This window comes from Sceloporus undulatus, chromosome 10 (genome assembly GCF_019175285.1).
Source record: "Sceloporus undulatus isolate JIND9_A2432 ecotype Alabama chromosome 10, SceUnd_v1.1, whole genome shotgun sequence".
In the NCBI taxonomy this organism is placed as follows: Eukaryota; Metazoa; Chordata; class Lepidosauria; order Squamata; family Phrynosomatidae; genus Sceloporus; species Sceloporus undulatus.
The window spans coordinates 16,082,565-16,097,019 of NC_056531.1; positions in this window are offsets into that span (position 1 = coordinate 16,082,565).

A 14,455-nucleotide genomic window follows, 5' to 3' on the forward strand; every position below is an offset into this window, starting at 1 on the left:
GGCAACATACAGCTTTATCACACTAGTGAGTTTCTGTGGGCAAACGGTTTAACCTACATTTGAATTTAAAGAAGATTGTAAATTCGGAATAGTTTTTTTTTCCAGCGAAATCACGCAATGTGCCATAACGCAAAGTTAATCTGCAGAAAATGGAAGAAACCACCACTTGCAAATCTGAACCAACTGAATTAAAAAAGCTGCTGTTCCATGCCTCCACTATAACTGTGGAGTAACTTTTGCATTATTTCCCCATAACTGAAACGTCGTGTAAAAACTTCAGGCAGTTGCAGGTTTACTTCTCTCGTGTTATATTGCGTTTTAAAAATCCATTTGCCCGCTCAAATCTCACTAGGTGATAAACTCATTGATTCATGGGTCCAATGGCTTGGAAAAACTATCTGAATGTTGTCCAGTTCGGGGCCCCACAATTTAAAAAGGATGTTGAGAACTGGAGCATGTCAAAGAGGACAGCAAAAATGATGAAGGGCCTGGAAACCATGAGCCCTATTAGGAATGATTCAGGCTCTGGGGAATGTTTAGCCTGGTGGTCAAGAGGTTGATAGATAGCCCGTTTGAAATATGAAGGAAATATGAAGGGGATGTCATACTGAGGAGGGGACAAGCTTGTTTTTCTCCTTCTGCTCCAAAGAACAGGAACCCAGTGGAGCAATGGATGTTAGCTACTGAACAACAGATTCCAGCTCACGTTCGGAGGAATTTCTTCATGGAGAGTAAGGGCTGTTCGACGGAGGAACCACCCTTTCTCGATTATGGTGGAGTCCCCGCCTTCCTTGAGGTCGTTAACAGAGGCTGGATGGCCAGCTTCATGAGGGATGCTTGGATTGGGAGTTCCCGCATGGCAGAAAAGGGGGGTTGGACGAGATGACCCTTGGGATCTCGTCAACGCTAGGATTCGATGATTCTCCCAGCCTGGTACACTCAACACAGCTAGATAGGACCGCAAAGTTCATCATTCCCAAACAACTGGACACACGGTGGGGGCGTGATGAAGGGTTATCCTAAATTTTGGAAGGCACCAGACTATTGGATTTGCCTGCCTAGCTGCTCAGGCACAGCCTGGGTCTGTCTTGTCTCATTGTTCCTCAACTATGACTATGGCTTTGCGGCCTTTCCAACAGAAAAGTGCCGGGTTCGAGTTCCCTTTGCTGCTTGTTGTTGTGTGACTCCAAGTCAATGATGACCCAAAGGCGAACTTAGCATAGGGTTGTCTTGGTTGGCACATTTGTAGAGGGGGTTGACGAGCACCAAACAACCAAGCGTGTGCAAGAGCAGGAAGAAAGGAAGGGTCCCTTCCGTGTGCGTCTTTATCGATTTACAATTTATAACTGAAGATGGTCTAAACAACAGCATCTGGTCCTGTCCCAGATGGCTATGCCCGACCTAGAACAGAAAGACCCACGGAATCGAGTGTTAAGGAAATTCCCATTGATTTAACTGGGTCTACTATGGTGGTACTACTAACAGGCTTTATAATTCCAAACCACATTTTACCAGTTTTAAGGCCTAGGGTTCATCATACTTTTGTCTGACAGCACCAGATAGCAAAACTTGGAAAAGATTATCATGCTATTGTATTTCCCCCCAAACTGGTCTTCTTTTTGGGTGGAAAGAGAATCGAAAAATCTTCTGTATTGTTTGACTAGGGTTGGCGGGAAAAACATCAATTTTTTTGGTTTTAAAAACCCCCCCCAAAAACTGTCCTTTTTGGGGGGCGTAACTTAATTTGTTTTGCATTAAGGTTTTTTAAGAAAAATCCTGGTTTATTTGAATATTGTGAACATTATTTTATGTAGTAGAAGCTTGATCAACCACCGTGTTCATGCTTTTCTAATAATTAGCAATCCAAAGTTTAATTAGGCTTTGATAGATTTCATCTTTCAATAAACCTTTGGGAATTGCAGGTTGGGCAACCTGTAAAAAATTAGACAATTAAAGATCAAAAAGCAGTGTCTGATGTTACGGCTTCTAACTTAAATAATATTTGTATGAATAATCAATTAAAAAAATCAGGACGGGTTTTTTTTTAGTAAACCAAGGTTTAAACCACCGGTTTAAAACAGCAACAGCCAACCTTGGTTTTTTTACACTCAATCGCGCCGTAAAGCCTCATACAATAAGCGGCTGCAATGTATAAAACTCACCTAATCTACCTTCTGTATCCAAGGTAAAAATATAAAACATGGGAGGCTTTAGATCCATCAATAGCCTTCTGGCACAATCCACGAAACAAGATGAACCCATTCTTTGATATTTCTGGAATCCACTTACTCTTTTTGGCCATGCTACTTTTTGTACTTCCATCTTTGATGGTACCGTTGCGATAGGAGTACCACCAAAGATGAGGTTTTTCATTGTCACAAGATTGGGCCACCCTAGAAAGGCAGGAGTGTATGTGTAGGAAATCCCATTTGGGTTATGTGACAGTATGGGGCAGGCCGCCCGAATACTTGGTATAACCTACTTGTGGATTCTCATTTTTTGATTACAACTTGTTATACAAAGATTTGACTGGATCTCTTCCTAGCTCACACGCCTTCTGTCACTCCCTCCCAAAAATAACCCATTTAATAAAAAGTCTTCTTTTTAAGAACAATTGTAGTGAAAGGGCCTGCCCTCTCTGTGCTGCACTTGGGGAGTTTTGCTTCAAATCAACAACCCAACCACCGTCACAACAAAATCAAATCAAACCGCCGACCTAAAATGGGGCAAGTGGACAATCGGAACTGAGGAGGAATTGCACTGCCCTCTCTTGAGGGCGACACCTCTCCGCCCCACCCGCCCAAAAAACTGAAAACAAGTAGGAAGCTACGTGGAATCACATCTGGTGTCACTTCCTGTAAGGATTTTTTGTTTTTGGCAAAATTGATCCATGGGCACAAGCTGAGGGCATTTTGGGTGGATGTACTTTTCAAAGGCTTTTTTGGACCATAAGGGTCCATACGGTTATCACCTTGACCTAACACAATTAGAAGGAAAAAAGGAAACCGAGTACAAAACACAAGACACACCCCCGTTTTTGCCCCCTCTCCCAAACAGACCAAACCTGCTATCCAGAATGAAGGAAGGAAAATATCTAGCTTCTATCCGTATTATCTAGCGATCGATCTAGCTATCTATCTATCTAGCTATCATCTATCTCCAAAGCCATAAAGGGTACTGGACGGAATAAGTGCCATAGGGTACTGTCCTCAGCCCACAACTAACCGGAGCGACGAAAATTCAACTGATCCACGCATGTGCTTGCTTTCTCCTCTCCGAATCCGTTCAGCCACTTCTTGGAGCTTCTGGCGGGGCTCTCTCCTTGCTCTCCATAACATCAGGGAACCCCAGAGGGCCGGGACCCCAGAGGGGAGCGCCTCCGTCCTCTTGGGCCATTCCAAAGGCCCTGCTAGGCTGAGCTTCTCTCTGCAAAGCCATCGCCCAATGCAGGAGACGTGTTTGGGAGGAGGGTTCCCCCCACTGTTGTTTGCAAAATGAGCCTGATTCCCCCTGACTGGTGCAAAAAGAATATTGCTTTGCAGGCCTCCGGCTGCTTCTAGTCCACCAGACGCTTCCTCGCTGTAGCTACGGGAAGAGTGGGATCAAGGGATGGATAGGTGGAAGTCCCTGCAGGGCACCCCATAACAGGCGGGCTTGGAAGGGAGAAGGATTGATCACCCGCAGGTCCTCTCTCTCCGGATTGGCCTGACCTACTGTTTTGCTGCACAGTGTTTATAACCGTTGTCCCGGCACGAGTCCATTTTTCAAATGAGTCCTGTGGAGAAGTAGACAGTGATCATATTAAAGTAAGCCGTTCCACCACAAAGATAATAGCAAAAACAAGTCGGATTAAAATTAGTTCACTGACTCCACAGCTCTGTCGCAGGAGCCTGTGCAAACGTTTGTTATTTTCCCACTGAGAGAGCGAGCAGAACTCACATACAGGTGGCCCTCCACATTTGGGTGGCGTTGACCTGTGCGCTATTTGATGTTGATTGGCGGAATTTGGATTAATATGTCCTCGCTCTAGAATCCCTAGGAGGTCTGTCAAGCACAATTCTGCCTAAAGTTGACCATAGAGTTGATGCTGGAGAACCTCTAGGCATTTGTAGGTCCGCCAGCAATGATTCGGTGATCCCCTTCTGCAGATATGGACCACAGAGTTTGGCGCTGGAGCCATGGAGATGCCGAAAGAGGTGTTCTTCTTGGATAAAAAAGAATAGTGGGTTTTTTTATTTACGGTTTTCCCACATTCACACGGCGAATGTGGAAGGGACTACGTATTCAGACAGACTCCACAAATGTTGGTATCCTATGATAAAACAAACGATGAGGTTGCTGCTATCTATAACTTTCCAACAGCTGCACTTGGCCGTTCACTGTGAAAGCGAGGATACTGGTAGATGGCAACTGGTATGCCTCTAAGTCCCTTTTTCTCCGTCCCACCTTCTTGGGATAATACCGTACGCTTCTTTCAAGGCAGCTGGGATGGGCCAGCTCCCCGTCGTTCCTTCTTGGAGATTGCAATCATATCATACTCTCTCTCCGCACGTCATTTTGCCACCCCAAAAAAAAACTTCCCGTACTGTCCAGAAGACTTTTGCGACAAAGAAGACATGTACTGTGGAAAAGGGATCAGGAGATAGTCAGTGCACTGGACCACAGGATTTTCCTGCAATACGTTAACAATCCCATTATGCTTCACTTCTAGGGTCGGGAAGACGACACTGGCCAACTGGTCTCAATTTGTGTTCAAATTTTTGGTGGCCCAGTGTTACCCCAAATAGTACTACGGGGCGGAGATGGTGGGGAAATGAGCAACTTCTTCCACCATGTTTCTGGCCCCTTCCCAGGTCCTTTTAACGCCAAGAGAGGCCTTAAAAACACAAGGCAATTCCAGTGTACTTCTGGTTTTCAAAGGCCTGTCTGGCCCTCTAAAGTGGTCCAGAAAATTGTGCAAAATTAACCTCCTTCACACACAGCACACACACACAAAAATTAGGAGTGCTGGGATAGCCTAAAAATGGCTTTTCGGGGCAGGACCCAGCTTGATGTAATTTGGATTGACAGCTTCTTAGCCTTGGACTAGCGCGCCCAAATTACAATGCAGCATGGCACACTGGGCAGATCACCCATAAGTGCTGTTGTGTCGTAGAGCCAGAAATGCATGCAGTAAAAATACCCATGAAAGGAGCTCCAAAAAGAGCCCGCAATTACAAGTAATTAAGTTACAGACGCGCCATACTTGGAAAAGTTAGTAAGAGAGATGGACGAGTTATTAAAGCATCCCTGAGAGTCTGGGCATTAACTGTGGATTGTCAAAAATATATAGAATCATAGGTTGGAAGAGACTCAAAAGGGGCCAGCCAGTCAAACCCCTTTCTGCCATGCAGGAACTCGCAGTCAAAGCAGCCCCAACAGATAGCCATCAAGTCTCTGCTTAAAGACCGCCAAGGAAGGAAACTCCACCAATAAAGCTCCAAGGAAGAGTTCTGTTCCTCCGAATTGAGCTGGGAATCTCTTTTCCTGTACTTTGGCATCATGGTTCTGGGTTCCTAACGCTCTGGGGTGGCAAAAATAAGCTTGCTTCCGTCCTTTGGTTGCCATATTCTGGACCCTCGAAACTGGGACAAATGTAGGACAAATTAGGAACAAATTTTCCAATGTAGGACATATGTGTAAAAGGGGAGGACACGCAAAAAAATGAATGGCTTTTTTAAAAAGTGTTAATATAAATGCATGTTTCTTAGGTCATGATCAAATGGAGGCATTTTGACATTGTTCCCTAGACAGATGGCAAGAAATGGACTTCCCTTTTCTGGCCAACCTGCCTCCCCCATTCCAACAGCACATTTGGGCATTGAAGAGGAGAAGAGTGGAAAAGGCGAGGAGGAGGAAAGAGGAGAAGAAGGAGAGGAAGAAGAGGAGGAAGTAGAGAGGAAGAAGAAGGGGAGGAAGATGGGAAAGAAGAGGAGGGGGAGGAGAAGAAGGGAGGAGGAGGAAGAATGAAGAAAAAGGGGAAGAAAAGGAGGAAAGAAGGGGAGGAAAGAGCAGAGAAGGAAAAAGATGAAGAGAAAGGGGAGGAAGAGGAGGAGGAAAGAGGAGAAAGAAGAAATAGGAGGAAGAAGAAGAGGAAGTAGAGAGGGAGAAGAAGGGAAAGGAAAGAGGGGAAGAGAGGAAGAGGGGAGAAGAGAATGGAGGAGGAAGAAGAGAAGGGAGGGAAAACGGGAAGAAGGAAAGGAAGAAGGGGAGGAAGAAAGAGGAGGAGAGGAAGGAAGAAGAAGAGGAGGAAAAAGATGAAGAATAAGGAAGAAGGAGAGGAAAGAAGAAAAGGAAGAAGGGAGGAAAGAAAAGGAGTAGAGAGGAGGCAGAAGGAGAGGAGAAAGAGAAGGCTCTTTGCCCCTGCCTGGCTTTCTCCGTCCGGCGACGGAAGAGCCAGGGAAGGGGAGTGGGGCTCGCTGAAGCGAAGCCCCCAACCTCTGCCTGGCTTTCCTCCGTCGCCAGGGGGAAAGCCAGGGAAAGGAAATGGGGCCTCGCTTTGCCTGCCCTATTCCCTCTGCCACGCGAAGCGCAAGCACGCATGCCACTACCCCTACTGAGGCTGGGCTGGGCAGTGTTCAATGCCCTTCCTGGATGCGAGGAGGCGAGCCTGGAGGAAGGAGTGGTTGTTGGCGTCCGCAGCAGCCGCATTAGCAGCAGCGGCAATGGACGGAGCGGGCCCCCAAACGAGGGGACCAGGCACGGGTGGGGGCCGAAAACCGGACCGTGACCGGGAGGGGGGCCCCACCAAAACCGTGTTTCCCCACGGGGGGCGTGCTATGGCAACCCTATCCTTCCTCAATATGACAGCCCCTCAAATACTAAACAGGGTTATCATATCAAGTCCTGAACCGGTCTTTCTCCTGGCTAAGCACAGACGATAATGTCCTTAAACTTGCTAGAGCCGCCACACCATGAGGGTGTGTATCATGTTAATAGCAAAAGCCACTAGTGCCTTGCCAATCTGGCTACTCACGCAAGAACCCAGTAGATTTCATCAAAGTGAGGATGAGCAGCAAAAGTATTGAAGAAAAGTAGAAACGAATGTTGGGCAACCGTCTGGAGGCTTGTGTGGCATGTGGAGTACAGCACCTGAGGGGAACCAGTATAGTCGGAACCAGAACCTGGACAAAGAAGAGAGCAAATGGCGGAAACTGTGCCTTTTATTAGCACACGTTACACTGGGGGGTGGAAGATCTATGTGGCACAAAAGCAGGGACGAGGCTCGGGGGGTCATTTGTGCTGTGTGCCTTCAATACAGTAAGTTTCCCGACGTAATGGTGACCCAAAGGGCCGAATTATCACAGGGTTTTTTTCTTGGCAAGATTTGTTCAGTAAGGATTTGCCATTGGCATCCGGTGAGAACTGAGAGTGTGTGGACTGGCCCCAAAGTCTGCTAACTCTACTCGGGGGTTTTCTATGGCCAAGCGGGGGAAGCTGAAACAGAGTACCCTCCAGAGTCACAAGTCAACCCATTATGCCACGCTGGCTCTTTGGGGGTCATATCCCCGGCAAAATAATTCACATATTTATTATCTCCAAGTGTCCTTCCTAGGGGACTTTTGCCATGAATCTGTCTCCCTCCGCTGGCCATATCAGCTCCAGGAAAGCCTGTAAAACAACTTTCTTACCAAAATGGTCCAAAAACACGGGTGAACGGCCTCCATGTCCTGGAAGGAGTGACGGACATTTGGGTTCAACAAAATGGACGGAGGTGCCTAGAAGTCAGGAAAGCTCCAATGGCTACTACGAATGAGGCGGCCCATATTAGGCCAACTCTGTTGTTGTGTGGTGTGTGTTATGTGTGTGGGTGAAGTTTGTGTGGTTGTGAGTGATGGACCTGTTGTTTGCACTGAAGGGCTTGTGGGCTGCCGTTAGAGCAATCTGACCAGGTCTGGAAAACTTTCTGACCTAGAATCATAGAGTTTTGGAAGAGACCACAAAGGGCATGCAGTCCAACCCCTTCGCCAGCAGGAAACTCTCAATCAAAGCATCCCGACAGAGCCATCCACCTCTGTTTAAGCCTCTAAGGAAGGAGACTGCACTACACTTTGAGGGGGGTGGTTCCCACTGTCAAATAGCCCTTACTCCTCAAGAAGTTCCTGCTAATTGGAGCTGGAATCTCTTTTCCTGGAGTTTTGTGCATCCATAGTTTCCATGTTTCTGTCTCTAAAGCACAGAAAACAACTTGGCTCTCCCTCCTCATGTGACATCCCTTCAAGATTTAAACAGGCTCTCATACCACCAGCTCTTAACCTCTCTTCCCAGGCTTAACATCCCAGATCCCTAAGGTGTTCTTCATAGGACATGGGTTCAAACCTTGTCAACATTTTAGTTCGCCCCCCCTTTGGACACAATGGCTCCAGTGTCCTAATGTCTTTGTTCCGAATTTGGTGCCCAAACTGGACGCAATATCCGGGTGATCCGACCAAACAGAATAGAGGTGGCACTATTACTTCCCTTGATCAGACCTATACTTCTAATTCTATCGATGCAAGCCTAAAATCACATTGGCCTTTTAGATGCCGCATCGCACTGTTGGTCTACGTTGACTCCCAGAGCCATAGACAACATGCTTGCTTATCGATGCAGCTAAAAAATCACATTTGGCCTGTTAGCTGCCGCAATCACACGTGGGTCTACTTTGACTCCCAGATCCCTTTCACACATATAATTCTTGTTCAAGCCAGGCATCCCCCATCCTGTTATCTGTGCATTTTTCATTTTTCCGCCCTAAGTTCAGTACCTTACATTTCCTCCGTGTTCAAGTTTAAATGTTGTTAGCGTTGGCACAGCTTCTAGGCTAGTCAAGGTCCATTTTGAATCGTGATCATGTCCGCTGGAGTATTAGCTAACGCCTCCTAAGTTGGTGTCTCTTGCACATTTGATAAGTGTGCTCCTCAGTTCTGTCCCCGAACAAGTCATTTATAAAGATGTTGAATATCCCGGGTCAGGACAGAGCCCTGTGGGAACCCCACCTGGTCACTTCTCACCAGGATAAAAGGAGCCATTGTGGAGCACACCTTTGGGTTTGGCCAGTAACCAACTTCAAATCCATGTAACAGTTTACTGGTCTATCCCACAGTTTAAAGCCTGTTTTGCAAGAATGTCATGGGAAAACCTTGTCAAAGGCCGTTTACTAAACTCTTGGTGCCAGCAGTTTAGGTGGTTAGGTTTACAGTTTGTTCAAAAACTTGCAATTATATATTAGAGAATACGCACCACGTGTTTTTTGCGAAATATTTTTAAATATTAAACTGTATAAATTTACAGGTGGAAAATCATTTTTTTTCCCCTAAAAAAATGGAAGAAAGCGAGGTAAATTTACATGTGGCGAACCTCCCTCTACGTTTCCATGATGGTGTTCATATTAAATCCATTGCCATGGCTAGTCCCACATGGGTCAAGAATACTCCAGGAACAGCTTGAATATTCTGGCCCCGAAACTGCCCCCAATTCCCCCCAGTTCCGGGCACCCCAGAGCAAGGCCAGTTGGCTGTTCATTGAGTGTCCACATAGGCCAGCCAGGCAAAGTGACGGGTGGATGTTTATATGTCTGGGCCTCCCACCACCATGCCATGGACCCACCACTGCTACCACACATCAATTACCTGCCACTGCTATGTCTGCTCTAAAGGCGCCCTTCAAACATCCACCTTGTCTACACTCATGTGGCCAGGTAACGCCTTTCCAATGGCAGATGCCATAGGGCGGACCTTCAGAGAAGATGCAGCAGTGGCAGCAGGTAGGAGATGTGTGGTGCCATCTGTTGCCATAAAAAAACAGTTTACCTGCAATAGAATTAGCATTTTACATTTCTACAAACATCACTTTATACTGAACTAAGCATTCTTTTAAGCGTTACAACAGGAACCTATGTTGCCCAAAAAAAACGGGTATTCATGTTACTGACCTATGAAAGAACAGAAGGCTGAGTAGACACTTGAAGCCTCCTTGGGATTGAACTACACAAATGTTTGTGGGCCTGCAAGTACTAGCATTAACCCACTTCACATCCTGGACTCCTTGGCAACAGACAGGGTTTTTTGGATGGAATAAGGCCCTATTTGAGCCAGGATTGGACCAGGACCAATGGAGCAGAGGCCTGCTTTGGCTGATCCCAGGCTAGGGCTAATGGCCTGTGTGTCCAGATAGGACAATGCCAGGCTGGGGGAAACGTGGGTCTTTTGGCCCATCAGTACACAGGCCCCTCAACGTATAAAGGCAGCTTATGAAGGAACCAACCAAGATCTCTATGGAAAGATAAGCAATGGAATTACGCAAAGTCTAGATGGTCCATGCCAATCATATTTTCCAATTCCGAGGTATGGTTTGTGAGCTGGACAGTGGATCCACTACTGCTGCCAGATGCAGATTACAACCACGGGAGTTGAGAGGAGTTAACTCACCAGGTGACGCCAAAGGAAGACACAGCCGGCATTGGAGATAATGTCGTTGATCCGGTGGAGACACAATTGCGGTACTTGAAGTAACGTTCAGCTTGTAAACTCCAGCTGAAACGTTCCACTGAATGTCATGAGGAACAGGACGAGAATCCCAACATGTGGTACCGTTACGTGGCAAAGTTTGAGACAGTCAGGCAAAGTTACAGGAAGTTGATCTAGCGAATTCCTAAAATCATGTTGAATATACACGGCAGTCTTTTGCAGTCGGATTGTTTTCAGTTTCACCCTTGACTTTTCCTTCAGTTAACAAAGAAAAGGGAGCAAATGATGGAAAACTGTCCTGCCTGGGGAAGAGGATTTTTCTTGTGTGGCTACAACCTCACAAGGATATTGCAGTCCATGGCATGGGAGGATCTGGGAGCTGTAAGGAAAATTTCCCTCGCTCTCTGATTATTCTCTTGTGTGCATATGGCCCAATGCCGTTCCAACACACTGAGAGCGTGCATGAACATTTTTGAGATGCCCATAGAAACAGAATCAGGGAAGGAGAGAAGGATGGAAGTGTGGCCAGCCAGACAGAGTGCAGATACAGGAAGGCAAATCACCTGAAAATGGAGGAGAAGTGATCAGCAGCAGGGTGAACAATGGTGGATGAGCTCACGACCGAATCCTTACGCAGGCATCCATGTAAGAGCGTAGCGTAGACGGAGTGGGCATAAAGCTGCTGCATAAGGTAGGCAATTGCAATGTCAGTTGCACCGGTCCATACTCTCTCCCAGTCTAGAAAACCAGGAAGAAAGAGAAGAGGAATGTCAGCCCAGTGGAATAAAATAATTCAGGGAAAAAAGCAGAGTGCGTAGAATAATAAAAATGTTCCTTTCCACAATGCTCTCCATTTGAGAACTGGGCTCTCTTTTTCTGTGTGAACTACAGAGTTTCGCAGGCAAGTACAATGACGTCCCTTGGGGGAGAAAAAAACCTTTTTTTCCCCGCAACTGCCAAGGTCTGTTTGGAGATAAATTTAGGGTTGATATAGAGCTGACATAAAACAGAAAATGGGGAAGTGATAAGGAAATGAGAGCAAATAAACGAACTGCTTATCAGTTCTGAGCTTTGTTTGAATCCTTGAAAGCACATGCGGAAATATTCTCAAAGGTGAGGTGCCGCTAGATTCCTTTAACCTTCGTCCTCCTTCATCCTTTTCACTAACCAATATTAACGATGTTACATATTGGCAAAAGGGCATTTTGTACATGAAAAGTCCTTTATTTGGTCCTTTGGGTATGAGTAGGAGTACAGTTACCAAATTTACAGATGTTTTTCAAAAGCCTTAAGTCACTGGTACCCAAGGGTCCGTAGGGGAATTTTATTATTGTGTGTTAGCCTCAAATAATTGCAGAGGGGGCCTGCTATACGGCCCTTGCATGAATCGTCTCCCGATGTTGTATACAGAGTAGCCAGGGGATCCCAATAAATAGAGCTGAGACAGACGTCTAGAATAATAGCCAATTTATTTATAATGGGGGAAAACACATACGTTCCACTAGCATACACAGCAGTGCACATACAAGGCTCAGGAAAAGCAGAGTTAGCAAGCACGGAATAGGATTTTAGCGTTCACTCTGGGGTGAGACGTACCAGAATGTAGACTCCCTCCAGGAATCCAATGGAATATGATGAGGAGCATGAGGCCTCAGCCATGGAATGACTGGCAGGAGCCAGGACCAGGCGCCCAGGTCATGTTCAAAGGGACAGAGCTTCCCCCTGAAATCCAGGACTGGCCCAGTGAACAGGCAAAGCTGATGATATTTAGGGCAAAATCTTGCTTCGGCCAAGGTGCTTGATGGTGAGAACAAAGTGTTTAAAAATAATTTCTTTTTCAACCTGGATTCCCTGTCCTGATTGTCTTAGTGGGCGTAAGCTGCTCGGAACAACGACCCTGGGAGGGGGCAGAGCCTCAGGGAAGGCAAACCATTTGCTCTTCCTGGTCATATGATAATCCCTCCTTATGCGACTTCCCCGATATGATAATGTGTTGCCCCTCAGGGGGGTGTGTACATGTCCTCATGCCTTGCCTAGCAAATGGTGAACAAGGCTATTAGAGTTTCATCTAGGGGTCATTAAGAAGGGTTATCATTTATACCAAAATTTATAGGAAGCAGCATGGGTAACTCAACCTTCAGGCCAGGTATGAAGACACATAATTCTAATGCACTTAGCTGACTAGCCTTCTCCTCTGGGATAACGTGGTGGTCTTTCAGACAGTCATGAGGATTAGGGTCTGACCCGTTTTATCTAGCCTACAACAAGCTAAGCTTTCAACTAGGGATGGCGAGGCAAGTGGATGCTTCACTCTCTCTCTCCTCTCGCCAATCCCAAAAGTTACTTCAAAGACGTGGAAGATCTCCCAAGGCCAGTCAGTCTCCTGCGCTCATGTTTGATAAGTTTCCACTTATTCTTCTGCTGTGTGCCTTCCAGTCTTTCTGACTTATGGCGACCATGAAGGAGACCGAGGTTTGGGGTTGGCAATTTCGCTTCAGAAAGGTTTGCCATTGCAAATTTTAACTCTGAGTTAAGAAAGTATGACTTGCTCAGGTCACCACAGTGCGTTTTCCGTGGCCAGCCAGGATTTGAACCTGGCTTCGGAGTTTGTACCTATCGCTCAAAAACCACGACCCACAATCGGCTTCCACACGTCTCTCGCAACCTGGTCCAGTCCTCTCTTGACCATGGTTTCTCTGAAACAATAGATGTAACCTAAAACCATTGTATAAACCAATCTTTTGTGGCCAAATACCGAGTTTCCTGCTCCCGTTGTTCTACAACACGGCGTGGGCAAATGTTGGGAGTTTGGGGGGGCACAAGACCAACCCTTGGGGTAAACTGGAGGGTCATACCCGCCATATATCAGAAAGATTATAAAGATTTATATTTTGCTGGCAAAGAGGTGGGTCGGTGGAAGGGGCATTTTTGCAGCATTTGGTCCTACTCTGGCCATGGTTAGGGCTAAAAGGGTCTTTCCTCGGAGAGGGATCATTTCGGTTACTGTTGTGTTTGGAAAAAGGCATTTGGGGCCTTTTATTGGGCCCCGGTGGCACAAAAAACAATGGGCTCTGAGAAGGCCACACGTGTATCACAGGACCACACATTATTATTTATGGTAATTTATACCCCGCCCTCAGCCCTTCAACCTAAAGGCACTCAGAGGCCGGCTTGTTCTTCTACAGAGCATAAATGACCCAATGATACAAGAGAAGTAGAATTTCCCCCGGGTCTGTGCTGCTTACTGTACCATAAAAGACAGATGGGGGGTCAATGGAAAAAAGGGGTAGCCAGCAAGAGAGCAGGTAGGCCGCATACGACCAGGAGATGGTGTAAAGGCCAAATTTCCAGGCACTTTCTTGCATCTTGGGCAGCAGCCTGGGGGGCATCCGACACCATTCTGGCGAAGGGCTGTGAGGGGAGAGATAATCATAAAATCAGAGGTTGGAGAGTACACTAAGACGCATCCGTTCCAACCCATTCTGCCAGGCAGGAACTCACAAGCAAAGCACACACAGAGGGGCCAGCCAGGCACGCTGCCTTAAAGACCGGCAAAGAAGAGTCTCCATTGGCTCTCCAAGGAGCATCTTCTCCACTGTACAAAACACTCTCACTGTCCAGATGTTCCTCCTAATGTTTTAGGTGCATCTCTTTTCCCTGTTAGTAGGAATCCTTGCTCCAGGTTCCTATTCTCTGGAGCAGCAGAAAATAAGCTTGCTCCTTACTCAAGATACATCCCTTCAAAGGTTAAACAGGGCTATCAGATCACCTCTTAACCAGCTCTTCCTCCAGCCTTAACATCCCAAGCTAGCTCCCTAAGTCTCTCCTCATAAGGCAGGGGTCCAGACCCTTCAGACAATTTTGGTCTCCTATCTCTGGACACGCTCCAGCGCTCAACATCCTTTTTGAATGGGTGGTGCCCAGAACTGGAACACAGTTATGCCAAGAGAGGCCTGACCAGAGCAGAA